We start from the raw sequence: 25,274 nt of genomic DNA on the forward strand, positions 1-25,274 counted from the left end.
TTGGAAAGTTCTAGTTTTAACCCGGCGACTATGGTAACGGCGCAGATCTTGCTGGTAAATCGCTGAACGAGCCGCTGTGATGTCACGCTCCTCATTTAACAGGTCAAGTGCTTCCTGGCATGCTATTTCATTGTCAGCTTCAACATAAGTCGCCACACGAGGTGAGTTGTGACGGATGTCATTAGGGAGAACCGCCTTTGCTCCGTAGACCATGAAGAAAGGTGTATAACCTGTAGACCTGTTGGGGTGGTATTAATGCTCCATAACACGGAAGGTAGCTCCTCCACCCAACAACCCGGCGTTCGCTGTAAAGGAACCATAAGCCGGGGCTTGATGCCTCTCAAGATCTCTTGATTGGCTCTCTCCGCTTGGCCATTAGATTGGGGGTGAGCCACTGATGACACGTCAAGCCGGATATGCTCATGTTGACAAAATTCTTTCATAGCACCCTTGGAGAGATTAGTGCCATTATCTGTTATAATGTTGTGTGGAAAGCCAAAACGGAAGATCACCTTCTTCATGAATTGAACCGCCGTGGCTGCATCACTTGTTGACCGGCTCTGCCTCTACCCACTTAGTGAACTTATCAACTGCCACCAAAAGGTGGGTCTTCTTATCCTTGGACCTCTTAAAAGGTCCAACCATATCAAGCCCCCAAGTTGCAAACGGCCAAGTGATCGGGATCATCCTCAGCTCCTGAGCCGGAACATGAGCTCGACGCGAAAACTTCTGACAACCGTCACATTTTCTGACCAAGTCCTCAGCATCAGCATGAGCGTCAGCCAATAGAAACCGTGACGAAAAGCCTTGGCTACCAAAGATTTAGAGCCGGCATGATGACCACAATCTCCTTCATGGATCTCACGCAGAATCTCACAGCCTTCTTCAGGAGAAACGCAACGCTGAAACGCCCCTGTAACACTGCAATGGTGCAGCTCCCCATTAACAATTGTCATTGACTTAGACCGTCGGGTTATCTGCCTGGCCAAGGTCTCATCCTCCGGTAACTTCCCTCGGGTCATGTAAGCCAAATAGGGAACTGTCCAATCAGGAATAGCATGAAGAGCCGCCACCAATTGTGCTTCCGGGTCAGGAATAGCAAGGTCCTCCTCCGTAGGCAACTTGACCGAAGGGTTGAGCAGAACATCCAGGAACGTATTCGGTGGCACCGGCTTTTGCTGAGAGCCTAGCCGGCTTAAGTTATCAGCCGCCTCATTCTTCCTTCGATCAATATGTTCAACTTGGTAACCCTTGAAGTGACCTGCAATGGCATCGACCTCTCGACGATAAGCCGCCATAAGCGGATCCTTGGAATCCCAAGTACCAGAAACCTGTTGGGCCACCAAATCTGAATCGCCAAAGCATCTCACCCGGCTTAAATTCATCTCCTTAGCCATCCGAAGACCATGGAGCAGGGCCTCATACTCAGCTGCATTGTTAGTACAAGGGAACATTAACCGGAGGACATAAGAAAATTTATCACCTCGTGGGGAAGTCAAGACAACTCCAGCCCCCGAGCCCTCCAGCTGTCTAGATCCATCAAAGTGAATAGTCCAATATGTGTTATCCGGCTTTTCCTCCGGTGCCTGCAACTCTGTCCAATCATTGATGAAATCCACAAGCGCTTGGGACTTGATAGCCGTACGAGGCACATATTTTAACCCGTGAGGTCCAAGCTCAATGGCCCACTTAGCAACCCGGCCAGTTGCTTCCCTGTTTTGGATGATATCTCCCAAAGGAGCAGAACTAACCACAGTGATGGGATGACCCTGAAAATATTGCTTAAGCTTCTGACTTGCCATGAAAACCCCATACACAAGCTTCTGCCAATGCGGGTGTCTCTGCTTGGACTCAATAAGCACCTCACTGATATACTAAATCGGCTGTTGAACCGGATATTCCTTGACTGCCTCCTTCCTTTCCACCACGATGGCCACATTGACGGCCCAGCTATTATCAGCCACATATAACAGCAGAGGCTCCTTATCAACAGGGGCAGCAAGCATGGGCGGCTCAACCAATTATTTCTTCAGATCCTCAAATGCTTGGTTAGCAGCATCACTCCAAACAAAATGATATGTCTTCTTCATCATTTGATAGAGGGGATAGCCTTCTCACCCAGCCGGCTTATGAACCGGCTCAGAGCCGCAATACGACCCGCCAGGCGCTGAACATCCTTAACACACGCCGGCTTAGCCAATGAGGTAATGGATTTAATTTTCTCCGGGTTAGCTTCAATGCCTCTGTTAGAAACCAAGAAACCCAAGAGCTTGCCTGCGGGCACACCAAAGACACATTTAGCCGGATTAAGCATCATCTTGTAGACCCGGAGATTGTCAAACGTCTCCTTCAAATCATCAATCAGGGTCTCCTTCTTTCTTGACTTCACCACGATGTCATCAACATAAGCATGAACATTGCGCCCAATTTGATTGTGAAGGCAATTTTGCGCACACCGCTGATAAGTCGCCTGGGCACTCTTGAGCCCAAAAGGCATAGACACATAGCAGAAGGCTCCAAATGGAGTAATGAAAGTTGTCTTCTCCTGGTCCTTAACTGCCATCTTGATCTGATGATAACCAGAATAAGCATCCAAAAAACTCAGACGCTCACAACCCGCCGTAGCATCAATGATTTGATCAATACGAGGGAGAGCAAACGGATCAGCCGGACAAGCTTTGTTCAAGTCCGTGTAATCCACACACATCCGCCAAGTGCCATTCTTCTTGAGTACCAGCACCGGGTTAGCCAGCCACTCAGGATGGAAAACTTCGACGATAAACCCAACTGCAAAGAGCCGGGCCACTTCCTCTGCAATGGCCTTTCACCTCTCCTCGTTGAATCGGCGAAGAAACTGCTTAACCGCCTTAAATTTTGGATCAATATTAACAGTTTGCTCAGCGAGTTCTCTCGGTACACCCGGCATGTCTGAAGGTTTCCATGCAAAGATGTCCCGGTTCTCACGGATGAACTCGATGAGCGCGCTTTCCTATTTCGGATCCAGATTGGCACTGATACTGAACTGCTTTGATGAATCGCCAGGAACGAAATCAACCATCTTAGTGTCATTTGCCGACTTAAATTTGAGTGAGGGGTCTTGCTCTGTGGTTAACTTCTTTAAAGACGTCATGTCCGCCGGGTCAACATTATCCTTATAAAACTTCAACTCCTCAGTTGCACAAACAGACTCAGCATAGGCAGCATCACCTTCCTCACATTCCAAGGCTATTTTCCGGCTTCCATGCACCATGATCGTTCCCTTGTAACCCGACATCTTGAGCTGCAGATACACATAACAAAGCCGCGCCATGAACTTGGCATAAGCCTGCCGTCCGAGCAGAGCATGATATGGGCTATGGATTTTGACCACTTCAAAGGTCAATGTCTCTGATCTAGAGGCATGATCATCTCCAAAAGCAACCTCCAGAGCTATCTTACCAACCGGGTAAGCCGACTTACCCGGCACCACGCCATGAAAAACAGTGTTTGATGGCTTAAGATTTTTATCAGTCAACCCCATGCGGCGGAAAGTTTCATAATAGAGGATATTGATGTTGCTCCCTCCATCCATGAGTACCTTGGTGAACTTATATCCTCTGACCTGAGGTGCGACTACCAAAGCCAAGTGACCTGGATTATCAACCCGGGGCGGGTGATCTTCCCGGCTCCACACAATGGGCTGCTCAGACCAGCGCAAGTAACCGGGAACCGCCGGCTCAACAGCATTGACTGCCCTCTTATGAAGTTTCTGGTCGCGCTTACATAAGCTAGTGGTGAAGACATGATACTGTCCACTATTCAACTGCTTCGGGTTGCTTTGATAACCAGACTGTTGCTGTTGTTGATTCCCCTGATTATTCTGCTGATTGTAACCACCCGGGTTGCCATGACTGCCCTGATTTCCTTGGAACCCGGAGTTAGAGCCGCCACCGCCGTAACCCGGTCCATGAAAGCTGGATCCTGAGCCGCCACCCGGCCCATGACTGTCTTGGAAAAGATTCGAAATTTTGAACTCCTTCATAATGAAGCAATCCTTCCAGAGGTGCCTAGACGGTCTTTCTCGCGTCCCGTGTCTTGGGCAGGGCTGATTTAGCAGCTGCTCAAGATTGATGCCTGACCCTCCAGTCCGTGGGGGCGGTTTACCCTTGCGACGATGACCATTATTCTGCGTATTGGTGTTAGCCACAAAGTCCAAACTATTATCAGCTCTGCGCTTACCGTTGTTTCCATGGCTCGCCAGGTTATGTTGCTGCCCCTGGTGCTGCTGCTCTTCTTTCCCTTTCCCGGCTTTTCATCATCAGACTCGGGGTCCTTGGTACCATCAGAGTCAGCATACTTAACCAGAGCCGCCATGAGTGTCCCCATGTCATTGCAGTGACGTTTGAGCCTCCCTAACTTCTGCTTTAGGGGCGTGAAACGATAATTGTTCTCTAACATTAAGACTGCTAAATCGGCATTGATACGATCCGACGAGTGCAGGATTGTTGAGACCCGGCGCACCCAATGAGTTGTCGACTCACCCTCCTCTTGGACACAGGAAGCTAAATCCACAATTGACATGGGCTGCTTGCACGTATCTTTAAAATTCTGGATAAACCGGGCTTTTAACTCGGCCCATGATCCAATGGAGTTGGCTGGCAACCCCTTCAACCAAGTACGAGCCGTCCCTTCCAACATCATGGTAAAGTACTTAGCACATGCAGCATCGTCAACATCCAGCAGTTCCATCGCCATCTCATAACTCTCAACCCATGCTTCAGGGGGTAAGTCTGCGGTGTAGTTGGGCACCTTACGGGGACCCTTGAAGTCCTTGGGCAACCGTACGTTACGTAAAGCCGGCACCAAACACGGCACACCCAGAGTGCTGAAGGTCACACCTGTCTCCACCGAAGCTGTCGGACGAACCGGGGAATGCTGATGAGCCGTATATTGAGCCACCAGCTCGGCCTCCCGACACACTCTTCCTTGATCGATGACGTTCTGGGCATTAACCCCACCACCTGCCGGGTTATGTCCACGGGGCGGGTTACGGTTCCGCCCACTGCTTGACACAGTTGATTCCTCAATATGCCTGCCATAACTCCGGTTTGGGCGAGGGGTTGAATGAATCCTATCACGACTGTAAGAATAAGCCTGTTGCTGAACCAAAGCCGTCTGAAGAAGCTCTCTAGCCCTTCACGTCTCAACTGCTATTGGAGACTCGCCCTCCACTGGGAGAGTGGCCAATCATGAAGCGACGGCGATCATGTTATCCAAGGGGTTTGAATAATGACCTGGCGGTGTCGGCATGTGCAGCGGTGGGATGTTGTCTTGACGAGGTGGGTCCGCCATGCGCTGCTGAACCGGCGCTCCCGTTCCAGGCGTTTCAAGCCAGTTTACCACTGGCTGGTTACTGGTCCCTGCTCCGGGAGTGTTAAAGAGATTTCTCGCCTCATAAACCGGAGGCAGGCGAGTCTGATGCCTCCTCCTCATGACGTCGTTTGATGCGTTCTGATCTAGCATGAGCCGGAAAGACTCTGACTGAATCCGCTGCGCCTGAACATCCAAAGCGGCCCGCTCCGCGGCCATCCTAGTGTTTTCTGCGTCCAGCTCTTCCTTGGCCTGTGCTATCTCATCCCGCAACTTTGCAACCGCCGTGTTATGCTGATCCTAATCTGCCGGATTAGCCACCATTGTTAACAACGCTGTCAGCTTCTCCAACAAGTCGGTTAAGACCTGAGCCGATGGGCGCACAAGGCCTCCTGCCCCGGCAGCCGTTGTCGCTGCTGACCCGGAAATCATCTCTGCTGCAGTCGACGAGTGCTGTACGGGCTGCGTTCCGGCCATGAAGATCGCAACCCTGTTCAGCGGCTCACAGGGGTCCAGAATACTATCACCGTCGGAATAGCCCCCAAGCCGGCCGTCTTGTAGTTGATACAACGATTCGGTCTCACCGGTGGACGACTCGCCATCAAAGTAGACGACCATCTCATCACCAGATACCGACCTATCCTCAGATTCGGCTCCATGGATGAATCCCACGAAGGCACGTTTCATGGCGGGTTGAACTCGGGCGGGTCTTGCACGCTGAGCCATTTCGACGATGTCGGTGCTGATGTCCGGCTCAGGGCCCGGCTCGCCGATCTTGCCGATGAAGACGTGAATTCTGCCAAAGGGACCCGGTACCCGTACTCAATTGAGCCGGCCTCGGGGCCCCAGCCTGCGTCGTCGATGTAGAGCTTGCCGCGATGACTCTTGGTCATCCGGCCCACAGCGTATCCCTTGATCCCTTCGAAGTTTCCCTCTAAGAACTTGAAACCATCATGCGATAGCCCCACGGTGGGCGCCAACTGTCGTGGAATTGTCACGGCAGATGTCCTAGTGTGAGGACTTGGTCGTGGAGCCATCGCAACGAGATTAGCTTAAAGGGGTCAGTCAGGACAAAGGACACGAGGAGTTTTTACTGGTTCGGCCCCTTGCGGTGAAGGTAAAGGCCTAATCCAGTTTGAGGTGGTATTGCTAGGGTTTCGATGACCAGGGAGCGAATACGCTTAGCCTGGCTCTCGATCTATTGTTTCTTGTCCTAAGCCGCCGCCGGGTCGTCCCCTTATATACACGGGTTAACGCCCTGCGGCCTACAGAGTCTCGGCCGGCTCATACAACGTGTCCGGCTCAGTGACTTATCTTACATGCCTTACAATACAAGTCTATATACATGGCGGTTTATATCGTGGGCCTTGAGCCGCCTTCGGGTCTGGGCCCTCTACTGAGCCTATCTATGAACCGCCATTGTTATTATACTCTTGGGCTTCATTGAGATAACCGCCACGTGGATGACCCGACCCCTCCTGGGCGGGTCATACCTGATAGTCATATCCCCAACAGTATGGCTCCCTACAAAAGAAGAGAAGACTCACCTAAAAGGATAAGTAGAAGAGAAGAATCACCTCCAAGAGAGAGAAGGAGTAGAGATGATCGTTATGAATGAAGAACCACTCGCAGAAGCAAGGATTTGGAAAGGAAGGACAAGTCATCAAGGAGCTACACAAAACGAAGACATCGAGCTCATGTTGGTGAATGGTTATCCGGCTCCGAATCCGACCACTACTCCGCGAGAAGTTATCACTCCGACTCCGAATATACCCAAGATGAAGGTGTTGCCGGTCTAGCACTTGTGTCAACCAACTCCTATGACATATTTGACTCACCAAATGAAGGAATTCGAAGATGCTTCATGGCAAAAGGCCCAAAGGTATCACACCCCGAGTATGTTGATTTCAATAGTGATGAAGATGATTTGCTAGGTGATGATGATTTACTTATTGACAACTCTAGTGATGAAAACTATGATGAACTTTATAGCGACCCAACCTCAGACGGTCAAGTCTCTGTGCTTAAGTGTCATCCCTAGATCGGTATGCTGACACACACAGTACTCGAGGATTTATAACAGAGGTAAATCACATGTATAAAGTAGTGTAAATACTATTACCTCAATCCAAATAGCGGAAGTAACAACAAGATTGTGGATTCCCATCAACACCAACGGCAAAGTTGAGTGTAGAAATCGTAACCCTAACGTATCAGTTACTCGTCGTAAGGTTCCTGCAACATGAGACGTTGCAGCCATGTAGGTCAGTACATTGAATGAACTGGCAATTACACACTGTAGAGCAATGATGAATAATGGCTATCACTACATGCATATTTGGCTGGTGGAGGCTCTAATTTTAATTTTGCGTAAAGCTAATTTTTCCCTACAACAAAGGAATATATTTTATTTAACTACAAAGGTTGTTGAAAAACATTGAGAAGATTCCTCCAACTTGGCTACTTTCAGCTTCTGGGTCCTGAGTTCTTCACGAAATGCTTTCTTGTCAAATACGGCTTCCTGCGGGTCCATCTTAAAATTCTTGATGTAATACTCCAGATCCTAGTGATACACCAGCTAAGGTTAAAACTTCATCTTTGGCTGATTAGGTGCTCCATTAGCCCTTTTATCATCCGATCCTTCCGAAGAAATGCATGCTTAACTCAGCACGGTGACAATAGCATAAGCGGGCGATGGATAGCCGTGTTCATGCCCATGTCATTGCCATCAGCTATCATTCCATAGTTGATATCTCCTGCCTTAGGGTTTTCTTGACAAAAGCTTTGAGTTTTAACGCTCCATGTTGACAGCTTCAATAGTCTGACAAGTTCCATAAGGATAGCCTTCCTAGGTCATACCAAATCTGGAAATTCTTCAGAGCCTTCAAATGCTCCTAGTCTTCGGAGTCTTCAACCGTTGTAGTTTCCATTATTATAATGCACGGCAAAATCCTCTTCATTCCGAAGTGGTCTTAGTTGTCCGATATCTTATACTTCTTGGAGTGGTCTCATCAGTCGAATCCTCGTGTGGTCAAAAGGGGACAGGGGTATAGTCTAACTAAAAGGGAATATTTGATAAAGCTCAGAAAAGAAGAGAGGTAACAGATCTTTTTGAAAATAAAGTTTTAGAGAAAATCTTTCCTATCAGCTTGCCATTTCTAGGGTCACGTCCTACAGTCAACATGTGCTCTGATACCATCTTGTAGCGACCCGACCTCAGACGGTCAAGTCTCTGTGCTTAAGTGTCATCCCTGAATCGGTATGCTGACACACACAGTACTCGAGGATTTATAACAGAGATAAATCACATGTATAAAGTAACATAAATACTATTACCTCAATCCAAATAGCGGAAGTAACAATAAGGTCGTATCTTATTCCAGGATTTTTCTCCTTCAGCAGGAGTGTGCTTGCTTCTTGGCAGGTCCTAGAGCCTGTGGGTTATGGCCCATGTAATCACTTGTAAACCTTGAACTCATCATCGGGGCAACTGTTCATTATTCCAACATCCAGCTTCCTAGCATTCTTAATTCCATCCAATTGTATTGTCTCCCTTCCTTCTATTGGTACCAAACTAAGACGTGATTACTCAGACTCATCATGGAATTACAATTGCTCCATATTACCAACATTATACCTCCTTTATATTCCAGTAGTCTTCATCCCTTCATATTCTTGGGTGTCCCACATATCGAGATAAAACTTGTACTTACTTTATCCGAAGTCCACTCCGTGGAGTATCATTATCTTTTCCAGGGGTCAAGTGTCCTCACAGGGTACAACCATCCTTAAAATGCACAAATCCATCCATAGACCATATTTCTCATATCCTTGAAAATGGTCAAAATCTTTCTTCATAGAGTCACTACTCATAAAATCCAAATCAGTACCCACGATACTTACTTTATTGATTCTGAAAGTATTACAATCTCCTGCACTTCCATTTAATGCCTCAACTCAACACCTCACTAATAAAAGAAATGTCCCCACTACTACAACTGTATTTCTCGTTGCAACTCAACTATTTATCACAAGTCTCCTTCTCCTTGGGGCATCCTCTGGCAAAGTGCCCTGCTCCATTACAACGAAAACATATTACTTCTGACAAGTCTCGAGGTTTCCTTGTGATTATAAAGCCTCCTTGGGTCCTCGGCTTCCTTTTTGTCACTGGAAGAAGTTACGACTTTATCAACAGACGATCTTATAGGAGTTACGAAAAACCTGAGAGTTGTGAAGAAACGATAGATGTTTGTTTGGCTTGCAGAATCAATGGATTTCCGAACGCAGTTCGTGGACAAGAGAAATTCTGCAATGTTTGTGAGGATGACCGAGTGTTAGGACGCAAGATTCACTAAACCATATACAAGGTAATGATTTGGGTGCGGAATGGATTGATCACCATGCCGACTTAGTTTTATTATTCGCCTTTGCTATATGGGATGTGGGATGTAAATCTGAGTGACTTACCCATAGTAGAGAGACGGCGATATTAAGCCTGATTTGAACCTTAGAATGGTATGGCAATCTTCCCTGGTACAAGGCAGTTGTTGCCAATCGTAGGTCATACGGTGAGAATAAAGCCCAGACCCTTTTTCCTACAGGAGAAACCATAAATTGTTGACCACCATGAGATATCGATAGTTGTTTAGTATTGGCGCTAGACCCGTCAGCTATGAATACCCAGTCACAAAAGAACCGTACCAAGACGAAAGGACACAGGAATTGAGGAAAAAGGTTATGCCACTACCGGAAGAGCCCAGAGTAGGAATTTTCCTGAGGATCTAAGAAGATTGACACTGCCAACAATAAGGATGGAGTATATGAGTTTTTATGGAACCGCAACCATGCTTCTAAGGGTGGTAGCACCCTAGGCCCTGTGACGATCGATGGATTTTGAGAAGACCCCCGAACCTAACCTATTTCTTTCTAGCCTCTCCGAATCTCGAGGACGAGATTCATTGTAAGGGTGGTAGGTTTGTAACATCCCAAAATTCTACATTTTGGATTGTTATATTAAATAAATAGTTTTGATTGATTGTTTGATTGTGGTGTGGTTGTTTGTGTGAAATTGAGTGAAATTTGAAACATTTTGAAAGTTAAATGAGAGGGAATAAAAGGACTTTCCCGAACTTTCACTTTGCATTCTGATCTCCATGAATTCAAATTCTTTTCAAATACAAAACCCTAGAGAGAAGATGACATGACTTCTTCCATTTAAAATGAAAAGGGTTTGTGAAAATATTTGAATTTCATTTGGAAATATTTCAAATTCAGAAACTTTATGCAACTCAATGATTTTCATGAGAGAAGATAAAATGACTTCTTCAAATGCTAAGAAAGAGAGTTGGAAGTTTCAAAGAAACAAATTGAAAGTCCCTTTGAAGTTATTTTGAAACCCACTTTCAATTTGGAGTTATTTGGTTTTTATTCAAATTATTCTTCTCCAAAAATAAAATATATGGAAAATAGGGTAAAATGATTCCCTACAGTAGAAAATGGAGAGAAATGAGTTTGAAATCATTTTGGTATTTTAAAATATTTTTATTTGTTTTTTAAATGAACCAGTTGTATTGTTTGCTTTATTTACATTTTTTGTGGAATTTATTTGCCGCTGAAAATATGTTCATGTTTCCGGAAATCTTTTTCAGAAAATTTGATATATAATATGCCTATATAAAATTTTATTTTATTTTCATTATTCGGTTTTCCTTCTGTTTCTATTTAAAAAAAACTGTACGTGCGGCCCATAATTATTTGTCGCCCACACGCGTAGCATAGTGGCAGCGGGCGCCTCATCTTACTTTTTTTCTCCTAAATGGGCCAGGCCCAGCCAGTCTTTTTCTTCCTAGATTTTTTATTCTTTCTTCCTTTGGCAAAAAAAAACTGCAAATCGTACGCGCGCGGCCGGCCAATGGCCTTTAGGCCCATGCGAGGCATTTCGATTTTCTCCTTGTTTCCTTTATTTTCATCTACTTTAGTCCCACATTGCCTAGCCTTTGACCTCTAAACCTCTTTTCCACCTATAAATATAGACCCATAGAGCCTCTAAAAATCATCCGATTCGGGTTAAATCAATATTTTGGTTTGACTACACACAGAATAAGTGCACCGTCCGTCCCCGCGTAGGGTGACGGTTCGTGTTAGGTCCGGCGATTGCGGAAGCGATCACGAGGTTCTCGTGTCCTGGGTCTCGTGATCTAGGGTTCCTACGCTCGGGCATCGCGATCTCTCCTCCGCACGAGCGCTCCCTGTCTTCGATCCCGTCCCCCATCCACCAAAGGCCTTCTGCGTGCTCCCTAGGGCGCGTGGTCGTAAGACACATTCCACCCTAGGAAGGAGGGAGGGGGTTTGAAGGAAGAGATGGAGAGCGTAGCAGGGCTGATGCGGGGTTTGAAGCTGTCTGATGAGGTGAGTAAAGGGGTGAAAATCCGGTGTTCGTCGAAGGAAAAGGGCAAGGAGGCGGCGTTCCAGGCGGTGGGCAAGATCATGTCCGAAAAATTGGCTCATCCAGATGCGATCTCTCTCACCCTGGGAAAGGTGTGGTGCTCGATCAAAGGTATCACCTGCACAGAGATAGGGGTAAACAAATTCCTCTTCACGTTTCATCAGGAATCGGGAAAGCGGAAAGCTGTGGAGGATGGACCGTGGATGTTCGATAAGGATCTGGTGGTAGTAGAGGAGTACATGCCTAGTAAGCGGCTAGAAGATTACGCCTTCAATGACATCCCGATCTGGGTTAGTGTTTTTAACCTCCCTTTGGGTATGATGAATGAGGATTCGGCGGAGGACATTGGCAATATCATTGGTAGATTTGTTGAGGCATATACAGGAGCGGATGGAAGTGCAATTGGTAGATTCTTAGGATCAAAGTGCGGATGCAGATTGATAAACCGATCATGAGGGGCTTTACCCTGGAGGATGAAGAGGAACAGAAGGAGGGTAGTGGGAGTAAAGGAGGGAGGACGAACGGATCAGAAGATGAGGAAGATGGTGACTGGTGTAGGTTTGAATATGAGTTCTTACCGGACTTCTGCTACACTTGTGGCATGATCGGGCACGGGGACAAGGACTGCTTGATTAAAGTCCAAAAGGGGGAGAAGCAACAGTTCGGTCGGTAGCTCAAAGCTGATCTTGGGCAGAGGAGGGGGAGGATCGAGGAGGGCACATGGAGATCGGGGGGACGTGGTACAGGAGGAGTCCGCAGTTACGGGTACAGTCGCTCCGGGGGCCGGTCGGGGAGTGGCAGCGACAGTCTCACGTGGAGGAAGTCTGACTCAAAATCCGGCAATGGGGGGAAGGGGGGAATGGAGGGAGGGGAAGAAGTGACGAGCCCGAGGAAATTGGCACCGCCACCACACAAGTCAGGGAACCCTAGGAAGCTGGCCCTTGAGGGGTCCAAGAAGACATCTACCGATCAAGGGAAGAACGCTGCCTCGAGTGTACCTCAGGAACAGGGTGGGAAGGATGTAGTCATGGTTGTGGAAGATAAGGTGGAAGGTAGGCTGATGGAGAAGCAGAACAATCAGACGGCCCAGAATCAGAAGATGGTGGAGCCGCATAAGAATTACTCCGGTAAGCGGTATCACAAGAAAGGGCGCGATCGGAGAGGGGGGGAAGGCAGGAGGGTGAGACGGTTCTGGGTTTGAAAAGGGGGAGAATGGAGGAGGGGGAGGAGCACTTTGGGAAGAGGGGTCGGGCGGAGGAAGGAGTGCAGGAGTTGGGAGAAGAGACGAACGCACAGGAGGTTTCGCCTATCAATGATATATCGGCCGGACTGCTGGAGCAGTCCCGCCGAACACAATGAAAATAGTCGGATGGAACTGCCGGGGGCTCGGGAACGGCCCGGCAGTTCGTAGCCTCCTCGAGATGGGGAGGGTGGAGGTGCCCGATGTACTGTTTTTGGCGGAGACAAAATTGTCGGATAAGGAGTTGCAGAAGTTTCGTTGGATGTTGGGATTGCCTCACATGGCAGCATGGAGTGCAGAAGGATGAAGCAGGGGGGTGGTGTTGTTCTGGAGGCGCGAGGTTGATATTTATGCTTCGATCGTTCGGAAGAAGGCATGTGGATGTGGACGTTAAGGAGGAAGATGGTAGAATCTGGTGGCTTACGGGGGTATATGGTGAGTCAGCGGCCGATCGGAAGGTGCAGACATGGAAAACCCTACGTGTTCTTGGTCAGCAACACCAAGGGGGTCGACCATGGCTTTGTTTAGGCGACTTCAACGAGATTTTATCACTGGATGAGAAGGTAGGGGGGCGGATCGACCACAACGGCTATTGGATAATTTCAGAGAGGCCCTGGAGTCTTGCGAGCTCAGCGACATTGGGTATGAGGGTGATAAGTTTACCTGGCGAAATCATAGTAAGGAGCTCAGTTCATACATATGTGAATGCCTCGATAGAGCCACGGCGGATGCTTCTTGGTGTGATTGGTTTCCTAACTTCAGTGTCCTCAACGGGGCACCCCGCCACTCGAACCACAGGCCCGTTATTGTATGCACTCACGGAGGTAACAGAAGGGAGCGGGGTGGAGACCGCAGATTCCGTTTTGAAGCGTGGTGGCTACATGAGGAGGGGTGCAGTGAGGAGGTGCAAGGGGCATGGGAGGAAGGATGCTTGGAAGGAAGAGGTGATGTTGCCACAGTGTTGAAGACGGTGGCGGGGCGTATGATGAAGTGGGGGAAGGAAGGGGTCGGGGACTTGGAGGAGAAGCTGAAACAAGCACGTCGTGAGCTGAAAAGGTGTATGTGCGCTCCGATGAGTGAAGAGAAGATTAGAGAGGAGGCGAAACTTCAGTGTAGAGTGGAGAAGATAGAGGAGAGGAGAAATACCAAAGCCAAACAACGGTCTCATGTCACATGGTTGAGGAAGGGCAATAGGAGTACAAAATATTTCATGGTTGTGGCGTCAGCTAAGAAGAAGGCAAACAGAGTTAGAATGCTGAGGAAGGAGGACGGCTCGGAGGTGAAGGAGGGGGAGGAGCTCAATAACTATGTTTGCTCATTTTTTCAGGAACTGTTCACGTCGGCGCACGGTGATCGGCTACCGGAGCTCATCGACAAGGTGCAACCCAGGGTAACCCCAGCCATGCGGGGCGTTCTTGAGGCCGAGTTCACCAGGGAGGAGGTCAAGGCAGCTCTTGATCACATTGGAGACCTCAAGGCGCCGGGCCCCGACGGCATGCCATCCATCGTGTACAAGAGGCACTGGCACTTTATGGGAGACAAGGTGGTCGAGGAGGTCTTGGCGGTTCTTAATGGGGGCGCAATGCCGGAAGGGTGGAACGAACAGTGGTTGTTCTTATTCCCAAGGTGAAGAACCCTAACAGAATCAAAGATTTACGGTCAATCAGTTTATGTAACGTGGTCTACAAGTTGGTTTCCAAGGTGTTAGCAAACCGGCTTAAGTTGATTCTGCCGGAGATCATCTCAAACAACCAAAGTGCTTTTGTATCAGGGAGGCTCATCACAGATAATGTCCTTATTTCATATGAGTTGTCGCACTTCTTGCTAAACAAGAAGAATGGCAACGACGGCATTGCTGCGATTAAAGCGGACATGAGTAAAGCGTTGATACGTCTCCAAAGTATCTATAATTTTTGATTGTTTCATGCTATATTACATTCTGTTTTGGATGATTAATGGGCTTTGTTATACACTTTTATATTATTTTTGGGACTAACCTATTAACCAGAGGCCCGACCCAAATTGCTGTTTTTTGCCTATTTCAGAGTTTCGCAGAAAAAGAATATCAAACGGAGTCCAAACGGAATGAAACCTTCGAGAACGTGATTTTCGGAACAAACGTGATCCAGAGGAATTGGAGTCCACGTGAAGGCATCAACCAAGAGGGCACGAGGTAGGGGGCGCGCCCTCCACCCTCGTGGGGCCCATGTTGCTCCACCAACGTACTTCTTCCTCCTATATATACCTACGTACCCCCAAACCAACAAAGGCATCCACGAAAACCTAATTCCACCGCCGCAACCTTCTGTACCCGTGAGATCCCATCTTGGGGCCTTTTCCGGCGTCCTGCCGGAGGGGGCGTTGATCACGGAGGGCTTCTACATCAACACCATAGCCTCTCCGATGATGTGTGATTAGTTTACCTCAAACCTTCGGGTCCATAGTTATTAGCTAGATGGATTCTTCTCTCTTTTTGGATCTCAATACAAAGTTCTCCACGATTCTCCTTGAGATCTATTCGATGTAATCTTCTTTTGCGGTGTGTTTGTTGAGACCGATGAATTCTGGGTTTATGATCAAGTTTATCTATGAACAATATTTGAATCTCCTCTGAACTCTTTTATGTATGATTGGTTATCTTTGCAAGTCTCTTCGAATTATCAGTTTGGTTTGGCCTACTAGATTGATCTTTCTTGCAATGGGAGAAGTGCTTAGCTTTGGGATCAATCTTGCGGTGTCCTGTCCCAGTGACAGTAAGGGCAGCAAGGCACATATTGTATTGTTGCATCGAGGATAACAAGATGGGGTTTATATCATATTGCATGAGTTTATCCCTCTACATCATGTCATCTTACTTAAAGCGTTACTTTGTTCTTCTGAACTTAATACCCTAGATGCATGCTGGATAGCGGTCGATGTGTGGAGTAATAGTAGTAGATGCAGGCAGGAGTCGGTCTACTTGTCACGGACGTGATGCCTATATACATGATCATACCTAGATATTCTCATAACTATGCTCAATTCTATCAATTGCTCAATAGTAATTTGTTCACCCACCGTAATACTTATGCTCTTGAGAGAAGCCACTAGTGAAACCTATGGCCCCCGGGTCTATTTTCCATCATATTAATCTTCCAACACTTAGCTATTTTGATTGCCTTTTATTTTACTTTGCATCTCTATTATAAAAATACCAAAAATATTATCTTATCATATCTATCAGATCTCACTTTCGTAAGTGACCATGAAGGGATTGACAACCCCTTTATTGCGTTGGTTGCGAGGTTTATATTTGTTTGTGTAGGTGCGAGGGACTTGGGCGTGGCCTCCTACTGGATTGATACCTTGGTTCTCAAAAACTGAGGGAAATACTTACGCTACTTTACTGCATCACCCTTTCCTCTTCAAGGGAAAACCAACGCAGTGCTCAAGAGGTAGAAAGAAGGATTTCTGGCGCCGTTGCCGGGGAGTCTACGGGAAAGTCAAATACCAAGTACTCATCACAAACTCTTATCTCCCGCATTACGTTATTTGCCATTTGCCTCTCGTTTTCCTCTCCCCCACTTCACCCTTGCCGTTTTATTCGCCCTCGCTTTTTCCATTCACCTCCCTCTTTCTTTTTGCTCCTCGCACTTTCTGCCGTTATGTCTGAAATTGGGGAAATTATTGTCGATATGGACAATAGTAATAACATGGAAAATTCTGATGCTCCTGCTGAAGAACCCCCTATCTTACATACAAAAAATTCCGAATTGGTAGTGGTAATATTATTGGAAAAGGGGTTATTCATGATTTCTTTACTTGTGCCGGTGCTTTACCTTCTATGGGTAGTTCTATTCTTCATAGAACTAGTAGTCTTGTGGGCGCTATTGCCATGCTTGTAGTTGAACTTGAAAGGCAATTTATGCACATGCACCCTTGCATACAAAGGATTTTCCTAGAATTTTCTAATATTGAGCATTCTTCTGTTAAGCGTGTCGCTACTATCTTTTTGGCTCATGAGTTCATATTTATAATAAAAGAGGCCAAAGAAATCTTTGCGCACTATAGGGTGGACGCTGGCCGTCCTCCCATAGAGACTATCTTATTTGATCAAGAGGAAATAATGCGTTTTCAATATCTAGACTATGTTGCTTTTAATGAAAACCTTAGAAAAAAGGTTCCTACCAATGTTCTAGTTGACAGAATTTTTGAACTTAATAATGATTTTGCTATTCGAAATAATGAGCTAGGATATTCTCTCGAGTATAGGCTCACAAAGTTCTGTCAGAAGAATGCTTATAATGATGAATTGGTTGTGCAATACGAAGGGCCGAAGGAGGAACCTATACCTCCTAAAGTTGATCTTGGGGACTTTTGTCCCATTAAATTTAGCCTTTTTGATTACTTTTGCTTGCCTCAAAGAAAACTTGTTGTTGAACGTAGAGAATATGAAATGAGCTTTAATGATCTATCCTATTATTATGGCAATACCCAGATCTATCCTTGCTTTTATGCCTAGCTAGGGGCGTTAAACGACAGCGCTTGTTGGGAGGCAACCCAATTTTACTTTTAGTTTTTTGCTTTTTGCTTCTGTTTAGGAATAAATCTTTGATCTAGCCTCTGGTTAGATTTGTTTTTTTATGTTTTAATTAGTGTTTGTGCCAAGTTAAACCTATAGGATCTTCTTGGATGATAGTTATTTGATCTTGCTGAAAATTCCAGAAACTTTCTGTTCACGAAAATAATTGTTAAAAATAACCAAAACGTGATACAATATTGATTCCAATTTCTTCTGATCAATAAACAAATTGTCTAGGTCTTCCTATTTTGGCTGAATTTTTTGAGTTCCAGAAGTTTGCGTTAGTTACAGATTACTACAGACTGTTCTGTTTTTGACAGATTCTGTTTTTCGTGTGTTGTTTGCTTATTTTGATGAATCTATGGCTAGTAAAATAGTTTATAAACCATAGAGAAGTTGGAATACAGTAGGTTTAACACCAATATAAATAAAGAATGAGTTCATTACAGTACCTTGAAGTGGTGTTTTGTTTACTTTCGCTAACGGAGCTCACGAGATTTTCTGTTAAGTTTTGTGTTGTGAAGTTTTCAAGATTTGGGTAAAAGATTTGATGGATTATGGAACAAGGAGTGGCAAGAGCCTAATATTGGTGATGCCCATGGCACACCAAGATAATCTAAGGACACCAAAAAGCCAAATCTTGGGGATGCCCCGGAAGGCATCCCCTCTTTCGTCTACTTCCATCGGTAACTTTACTTGGAGCTATATTTTTATTCACCACATGATAAGTGTTTTGCTTGGAGCGTCTTGTGTGATTTGAGTCCTTTCTTTTTAGTTTACCACAATCATCTTTGTTGTACACACCTTTTGAGAGGGACACACATGATTCGGAATTTATTAGAATACTCTATGCGCTTCGCTTATATCTTTTGAGCTTTATAGTTTTTGCTCTAGTGCTTCACTTATATCTTTTAGAGCACGGCGGTGGATTTGTTTTATAGAAACTATTATTCTCTCATGCTTCACTTATATTATTTTGAGAGTCTTAAACAGCATGGTAATTTGCTTAAGTAGGAAAATTAATCCCAATATGCTAAGTATTCAAGTCTAGTAAAAACTTTCTTATGAGTGTGCTGAATACTGAGAGAAGTTTGATGCTTGATGATTGTTTTGAGAGAAGTTTGATTCTTGATGATTGTTTTGAGATATGGAGGTAGTGATATTAAAGTTGTGCTAGTTGAGTAGTTGTGAAATTGAGAAATACTTGTGTTGAAGTTTGCAAGTCCCGTAGCATGCACGTAACAAATTTGAAACATGAGGTGTTCTTTGATTTTCTTCCTTATGAGTGGCGGTCGGGGACGAGCGATGGTCTTTTCCTACCAATCTATCCCCCTAGAAGCATGCGCGTAGTGCTTGGTTTTTGATGACTTGTAGATTTTTGCAATAAGTATGTGAGTTCTTTATGACTAATGTTGAGTCCATGGATTATACGCACTCTTACCATTCCATCATTGCTAGCCTCTTCAGTACCGTGCATTGCCCTTTCTCACATTGAGAGTTGGTGCAAACATCGCCGGTGCATCCAAACCCCGTGATATGATACGCTCTTTCACACATAAACCTCCTTATATCTTCCTCAAAACAGCCACCATACCTACCTATTATGGCATTTTCATAGCCATTCCGAGATATATTGCCATGCAACTTTCCACCGTTCCATTTATCATGACACGTTCATCATTGTCATATTGCTTTGCATGATCATGTAGTTGACATCGTATTTGTGGCAAAGCCACCGTTCATAATTTTTCATACATGTCACTCTTGATTCATTGCCTATCCCGGTATACCGCCGGAGGCATTCATATAGAGTCATACCTTGTTCTAGTATCGAGTTGTAATCATTGAGTTGTAAATAAATAGAAGTGTGATGATCATCATTCATAGAGCATTGTCCCAATAAAAAAAGAAAGGCCAAAAAAAGGAAGGCCCAAAAAAATAAAAAATAAATAAAAAGCTACTATCCTTTTTTTCCACACTTGTGCTTCAAAGTAGCACCATGATTTTCATGATAGAGAGTCTCTTGTTTTATCACTTTCATATACTAGTGGGAATTTTTCATTATAGAACTTGGCTTGTATATTCCAACAATGGGCTTCCTCAAATGCCCTAGGTCTTCGTGAGCAAGCAAGTTGGATGCACACCCACTTAGTTTCTTTTGTTGAGCTTTCATGCATTTATAGCTCTAGTGCATCCGTTGCATGGCAATCCCTACTCCTTGCATTAACATCAATCGATGGGCATCTCCACATAACCCCCATCATTATATTCTATTCCACCCATAGTGCTATATCCATGGCTCATGCTCATGTATTGCGTGAAGGTTGAAAAAGTTTGAGATTACTAAAGTAAGAAACAATTGCTTGGCTTGTCATCGGGGTTGTGCATGATGAGAGCATTCTTGTGTGACGAAAATGGAGCATGACTAAACTATATGATTTTGTAGGGATGAACTTTCTTTGGCCATGTTATTTTGAGAAGACATAACTGCTTAGTTAGTATGCCTGAAGTATTATTGCTTTTATGTCAATATTAAACTTTTATCTTGAATCTTTTGGATCTGAATATTCATACCACAATTAAGAGGGTTACATTAAAAATTATGCCAAGTAGCATTCCGCATCAAAAATTCTGTTTTTATCATTTACGTACTCGAGGACGAGCAGGAATTAAGCTTGGGGATGCTTGATACGTCTCCAACGTATCTATAATTCTTGATTGCTTCATGCTATATTATATTCTGTTTTGGATGATTAATGGGCTTTGTTATACACTTTTATATTATTTTTGGGACTAACCTATTAACCGGAGGCCCAGCCCAAATTGCTGTTTTTTTTGCCTATTTTAGAGTTTCGCAAAAAAGAATATCAAACGGAGTCCAAACGGAATGAAACCTTCCGGAACGTGATTTTCGGAACAAACGTGATCCAGAGGACTTGGAGTCCACGTCAAGTCATCAACCAGGAGGGCACGAGGTAGGGGGCGCGCCTACCCCCCTGGGTGCGCCCTCCACCCTCGTGGGGCCCACGTTGCTCCACCGACGTACTTCTTCCTCCTATATATACCTACGTACCCCCAAACCAACAGAGGCATCCACGAAAACCTAATTCCACCGCCGCAACCTTCTGTACCCGTGAGATCCCATCTTGGGGCCTTTTCCGGCGTCCTGTCGGAGGGGGCATTGATCACGGAGGGCTTCTACATCAACACCATAGCCTCTCCGATGATGTGTGAGTAGTTTACCTCAGACCTTTGGGTCCATAGTTATTAGCTAGATGGCTTCTTCTCTCTTTTTGGATCTCAATACAAAGTTCTCCACGATTCTCGTGGAGATCTATTCGACGTAATCTTCTTTTGCGGTGTGTTTGTTGAGACCGATGAATGGTGGGTTTATGATCAAGTTTATCTATGAACAATATTTGAATCTCCTCTGAATTCTTTTATGTATGATTGGTTATCTTTGCAAGTCTCTTCGAATTATCAGTTTGGTTTGGCCTACTAGATTGATCTTTCTTGCAATGGGAGAAGTGCTTAGCTTTGGGTTCAATCTTGCGGTGTCCTTTCCCAGTGACAGTAGGGGCAGCAAGGCACGCATTGTATTGTTGCCATCGAGGATAACAAGATGGGGTTTATATCATATTGCGTGAGTTTATCCCTCTACATCATGTCATCTTACTTAAAGCGTTACTCTGTTCTTTTGAACTTAATACTCTAGATGCATGCTGGATAGCGGTCGATGTGTGGAGTAATAGTAATAGATGCAGGCAGGAGTCGGTCTACTTGTCACGGACGTGATGCCTGTATACAGGATCATACCTATATATTCTCATAACTATGCTCAATTCTATCAATTGCTCAACAGTAATTTCTTCACCCACCGTAATACTTATGCTCTTGAGAGAAGCCACTAGTGAAACCTATGGCCCCCAGGTCTATTTTCCATCATATTAATCTTCCAACACTTAGCTATTTTGATTGCCTTTTATTTTACTTTGCATCTCTATTATAAAAATACCAAAAATATTATCTTATCATATCTATCAGATCTCACTTTCGTAAGTGACCGTGAAGGGACTAACAACCCCTTTATTGCGTTGGTTGCGAGGTTTATATTTGTTTGTGTAGGTGCGAGGGACTTGGGCATGGCCTTCTACTGGATTGATACCTTGGTTCTCAAAAACTGAGGGAAATACTTACGCTACTTTACTGCATCACCCTTTCCTCTTCAAGGGAAAACCAACGCAGTGGTCAAGAGGTAGCAAGCGTATGATAGAGTCGAGTGGGACTTTTTGCGAGCTATGCTGCATAAACTTGGCTTTGGGGTGCGGTGGACTGATTTGGTTCTGAATTGCGTAACCACTGTGAGGTACCAGATCATGGTGAATGGTGAATTGACTCAGCAGTTTTCCCCATCGCGAGGGCTACGTCAAGGTGACCCAGCATCACCTTATTTGTTTGTCATATGTGCGGAAGGCCTTTCGGCGCTGCTACATGAGGCTGAGGCAAATGGACGAATTACAGGAGTCAAAATTTGCCACAACGCTCCAGTTGTCTCGCATCTTTTGTTTGCCAATGACTCAGTGTTGCTAATGAAGGCTAAACAAGATGAAGCTCACGCCCTACGGGACATCTTGGACCTATATGAAAAATGTTCGGGGCAATGCATAAATGTAGAGAAATCAACCATGGTGTTTAGCCCGAACACTAGGGTTGAGGATAAAAGTGTTGTTAAGGATGCTTTGCGGATACAGAGCGAGACATGGAACGACAAATATCTCGGTTTACCTGTTCATGTTGGAAAGTCCAGGAAGAAAGCGTTTGCATTTGTCAAAGGGGCCATGGCCGGTCGAGTGTATGGATGGAAGGAAAGGCTCATAGCAAAGCATGGGAAAGAAACGTTGATCACAGCCGTGGCACAAGCCATACCGACGTTTGCCATGTCATGCTTCTACCTCATGAAGACATTCTGTGAGGAATTGAGCTTGCTCCTTTGCGATTACTGGTGGAGCCAGCAGGACAAAGACCACACAACACATTGGATCGGCTGGAAGAAATTGACTCTGCCCAAGGCACAAGGGGGGCTAGGGTTCCGGGATATGCACGGATTCAACCTGGCGATGCTCTTGCGGCAGATTTGGCGATTGATACAGTTCCCGGAGTCGCTATGTGCTCGTATTTTGCAGGCCCGCAATTCCCCGACGGCAAACTTCTGGATGCCAGGCCCCGCGACGGTATCTTTTATTCGTGGAGAAGCTTGCTGCATGGTTTGCATTTGTTCAAGGAGGGCTACATTTGGAGAATTGGGGATGGCACGCAAGTCAACATTTGGTCGGATCCATGGCTGCCACGTCCATGGTCGCGTGGGGTGATCACTCCCCGAGGGTCTAACTTGCTGGAGAAGGTGAGTGATCTAATTGACCCGGCCACTGGAACCTGGGACGGGCAACTTGTGCATGATACCTTCTGGCCCGATGATGTTAAGCACATTCTCCAAATTCCGCTAAGGGAAGGAACTCAGGACTTCATTGCATGGCAATATGACACCAAGGGGATCCACTCCGTCAAGAGCGTCTACAAACTCCAAGTCCAACTCGAACGTATGAAGCAGGATGGAGGGATGGGAGGTAGCTCACATGTGACCGGCAACCTGGACAGTACGAGTGATGACTCCTGGAAAAGGATGTGGAAGCTGCCGTGCCCATCCAACATTCAAATGTTTACCTGGCGCCTCAAACACGATTCCCTTGCACTCCGAACTAATGTGGCAAGGAAGGGGATCCCGATCACTGACACTAAGTGCTTGTTTTGTGGTCGAGCGGATGAGGATGGAGCCCACCTGTTCATCAAATGCAAGAGTGTGAAGGAGGTGTGGAGAATGCTGGAAATGGAGGAAGTACGCGTTAAGCTGGAATCCAACGGGCCCGTGCATGCAGTACTAGATTTTCTCTGGGGTCTTGATGTAAAAAACGGCTGCATGTCCTAACCTTCTGGTGGCTATGGTGGTCGAACCAGAATAAAATAAGGTAGGGCGAGTCGGCCTGGTCTGCCGATACGGTGACCCGCTGTATGAGGAGCAGCGTGCTTGAGTTTCTTGACATCTTCGGGAAGCAGCCGGACAAACCAGCTCCTGACAAATGGAGGCCGCCGATGCATGCCGAGTTCAAAATCAATGTGGACGGATCCCTCGTCCCTGGGCAGAACCATTCAGGCTGGGGTGTAGCTGTTAGAATGAAGGATGGCATGCAGCTTGGCCTATGCTCGGGCTGGAAGACAGGAGCATATCAAGGACGCCTTTGCAGCGGAAATCATGGCTATGTCGCACGCGGTGCATATCGCGGCGGACCTTGGCATCGTCCGGGTGGAACTGGAGACGGACTCCCAGCTGGTGGCGGACGCGTTGGACTTGCAAAAGGCCGACTCTTCAGCTTATGCTGTTGTCATAGAAGACATAAAATACCACTTGAAACTCTGGTTTTCCAAGTTTTCTATTTCTGTTTGTAGACATAGCGCAAACTCTGTTGCTCACGAACTTGCCATTGTTGGCTGTGGATGTGACCCTAACCACTTTTTAAAGTGGGAGTCTGATGTACCCGCCCATGTGGGCGTTTGTGTCTAGGGCGATTTGCCCAAGAGCAGTTAAGTTATAAAGCTTTTGCTTTGCCCTTAAAAAATATATTTTGATTTGACTAGATTCATTAAAGAAAAATATTTTTCTCCTCTCTGGCGGGACTTCTGGAAGTTGTCTCCTCTTTCTGCAGTCCTCTCTTCTCTACCTTATAAAGGTATCTTTCTTCATTTTTTTATATACTTCCGTAGTTTATTATCTATAGACTAGTACGGTATAATAATTAGATTATTAATTAGTCATTGTATTTAGACATTCGACCTAGAATTCTTTTAGCCATAGCTATTTTTCTTCCGTAAAACAGCTTAGCCCTGATTTTTTAAATAGCCATAACTTTTTACTCGCTCATCCAAATTAGATGAAACCAGCGCCTATAGTTTCGTCTTGTTTTCACCTATCCAGTGAACCTCTCACATCAACTTTTTGGAATTTTCAAATCTCAAAATTTGTTCATATTCATATTCAAACTTCTTTTGACCATAACTTGAGTTTTATAACTCCGATTTAATTGATTCTTTTTGCTAATTGAAGTTCTTGACCTAAACTTTCTGATAAGGCCAAATTCACCCAATTTTGGTGCTGTTAGAAATTGTTTTCTATTGCAAGAGTTGTTTTCTTGTTTTCGAAGTTTTTTGAGATTTTTTCTTTGATTCTTTTGCATGAGTGCTTATGTATGCAATTGCTTGCTTACGATAGATTGACCGGAGTGTGATGAGTAGAACTATCAGGAGTTATGAGTGCGAATTATCTTCATCAACGGTACAAGGCAAGTTCACACTTTGATCATACTTTTCATTACCCGGTTTTTATGCATTAGTTTCAACACTCAAACATTGCATGAGTAGGATTGATAACATGTGGGTATTGGGAAGTAGTTGATGAGGTAGGAACCTATTGTCTTGCATTCAACCCTTGGGTACTACTACGTTATGCTTACTGCTATGCTATGCTCGTAGACGTGGTTTGGTTTTGAGAGAATTCATGAAAGATGTGAGAGTTATTGTTAACTAAGGTTTAACTTAAGGTGGCTAATTTAATACACATCTGGGTGGAT

The 25,274-nt window shown here is 45.4% G+C and overlaps 1 pseudogene; it reads right to left on the reverse strand.

Moving 5' to 3' along the window:
- Positions 1 to 1,901: 1,901 nt before the first annotated feature.
- Positions 1,902 to 25,274, reverse strand: part of LOC123078384 (uncharacterized) — a 90,666-nt pseudogene continuing 67,293 nt past the window's right edge.

This window comes from Triticum aestivum, chromosome 3D (genome assembly GCF_018294505.1).
Source record: "Triticum aestivum cultivar Chinese Spring chromosome 3D, IWGSC CS RefSeq v2.1, whole genome shotgun sequence".
NCBI lineage: Eukaryota > Viridiplantae > Streptophyta > Magnoliopsida > Poales > Poaceae > Triticum > Triticum aestivum.